Below are 2,629 nucleotides of genomic sequence, written 5' to 3'. Positions count from 1 at the left end.
TCGTTAGGTCCAAGCTTGTATGGACGCTTGCAAACGGGTTCAGTGCCAGGCTCTAGTTCGATAACGAACTCAACTGGCCGATGAGGAGGCATACCCGGAAGCTCTTCTGGAAAGACATCTTGATACTCGCAAACGACTGGAATTTGAGAGATGGCATTCAACTCGCCCTTCTCATTGAGAGAGAAAAACCGAATGATTTCATCACGAGCGGCATAGATAATCACATCCTCAGACGAGTGTGTCAATTGAATTTCCCTGGCAGCACAATCAAGTTGAGCCTTGTGCTTAGAAAGCCAGTCCATCCCGAGAATAAGATCAATATCCGAGTCACCAAGAACATTTGGAGAAGACTGAAATTTATAGTCGCCTATCTTGATGGAAACATTCGGAACCATCGAGTTGGCTCTCATTGCCTTCCCCGGAGAAATAACACCCAATGGTTTATCCAGATAAGACCAGGAAAACTCATGCTTGGCAAAAAACGGTCTTGACATGAAACAAAGCGATGCACCAGTATCAAAAAGAACTTTTGCAGGAATATCATTAACAGGAAGATTACCCATTATCACATCAGTAGATTCCTCCGCTTGAGCTGCATTCATCATGTTCACATTTGCAGACTTTGGATTATGCTTGACCACTGCATTGCTGGAAGATCTGACAGGAGGAGGAGGAGGAAGACGCCTCTGGTTGAAGCACTTGTTAGCATAGTGACCTTTCTGCTGACATTTGTTGCAAGTCACCTCTGAGAGTCGACGGTGATAAGGAGCATTGGACTTTGGAGCTTGATTCTGAGACTTGTTCTGATAGCCAGAGTTGGAAGAATTTGGAGAACCATGGCCACCTTTGTTCTTCTGCTGGTAAGGCTGGCGAAATGGAGGAGGAGGAGGCAACCAGAACTTCTGTTGCTTAGCTGACACAAGTGAGGAAGAAGAAGACTGAACTGCGTCTCTGACTCTCTTCTTAGAAGCCTCACACTTGAGCTGAGCAGCCTCTTGCTTCAGTGCCATATTGTAGAATTGATCAAAGTGAGTAGGCTCAACAAGAACGAGAGCTAACTGCAGATCCTCTTTAAGGCCACCTCTGAAGTGATAGATCATACTCTTCTCATCAGGAATGTCTTGTTTAGCGAAGCGAGCAAGTTTCTGAAACTGAATGTTGTATTGATACACAGACATGTTTCCTTGCTTGAGATTGCGGAACTCCTCACGCTTGCTCTCGACAACACTTTGTGGAATGTGGTGCGCTTTGAAGTCCCGACAGAAGTCAGTCCAAGTGATCACACGACCTCCTCTGGAATCTTTGTATTGTTGATACCAATCAGCAGCTTGGTCCTTGAGCTGGAAAGAAGCGAACTTGACATAGTCCTCAGGCCTGACATTGCTACATTCAAAATGCTTGTTGATGTCCACGAGCCAATCATTGGCATCCGTGGCCTCGGCACAGTAGCTGAAAGACTTGGGCTGATTTGCGAGAAACTGGTTGAGAGTGGCAAAGTGAAACTGATTGTTGCCTTGACCTTGATTGCCTTGATTGCCTTGCCCTTGAGTACGTTCTTGCAAGAGTTGCAGAATCATCTCAGCATTGGCGTTGGTGGCTGCCATAATTGCTTGCCATGCCTCCGAAGGTGGAGGTGGTGGCAGAGGGTTCGCTTGACCTCCTTCATTGCGATCCGGATTCTGACGCGTTGGTGGAGCCATCCTGAAGAGGGTGACATCCGTTAGCATCTTGATAGACAATTAGATAAGTAGAATCAACGGACATAAATTGCAACATATAGTCTTCACAATAAACATTCGAACGAAGATGAACGAATGAATTCCGTAGTAAATCATCACACTTCCATAAGTTGAGAAGCCACTTGAAAAAGATATGCAAAGAACATAAGAATTCGAAGCAACTCGAATACCACAATACAAAATAAAACAAAGTATTGGCTTGCAGAATAAGCCGGAACAAACATATGATAGATATTTCGTCCGAAGTTTTTGTTATGGGGCCCACACGGGCTCAATCGTACAGCACCATCATGTACAAGGCTGTGCACATGACATACGAAGCGTCCCCGAGTCAGCAAAGCCATGGACTCTTTAAGACACAACGAGACCATTGTAAAATCAACCGTGGAAAGGAGGACCAATAGACGTCGAACCCCAATCTCATATCATGCGTCTGTCGGAAAGATATCCTAAGGCTACTTGAATTCCCACTTATAAACTCCCGAAACTTTCTGGTTATGCAATCTGGTGTAGGGGATACAGGGGACACAAAATATATCACCCAAACTAGCAATCCCTAGATCCAGCTGTATCCATCCGTCAACACATAACCAAGAAACCTTCGGAAATCGTTTACCTCAACCTTCGAGAAACATCCGTTATACGAGTTATGGCAATACTCCCGAACTCCCGCCCCAGTACTGGGTGGCGTCGAGGTGATCTCACCAACAACTGCATAAAAGAGATTTCGATGTCGGCGAAACTCAGGTATTCCAGAACTACAACGATAAAATTGTGACGACAACACCTCGGAGCTCAACTCCCTGGGACACTGCCACAACCCCTAGATGACAGGAGGCACCAAGAACAATGTTCTCGTCACAAATCCATCGGAACAATTCCAAGATACC

Source organism: Triticum aestivum, chromosome 2D (assembly GCF_018294505.1).
Source record: "Triticum aestivum cultivar Chinese Spring chromosome 2D, IWGSC CS RefSeq v2.1, whole genome shotgun sequence".
In the NCBI taxonomy this organism is placed as follows: Eukaryota; Viridiplantae; Streptophyta; class Magnoliopsida; order Poales; family Poaceae; genus Triticum; species Triticum aestivum.
Note: the sequence above shows the minus strand (reverse complement) of the source record.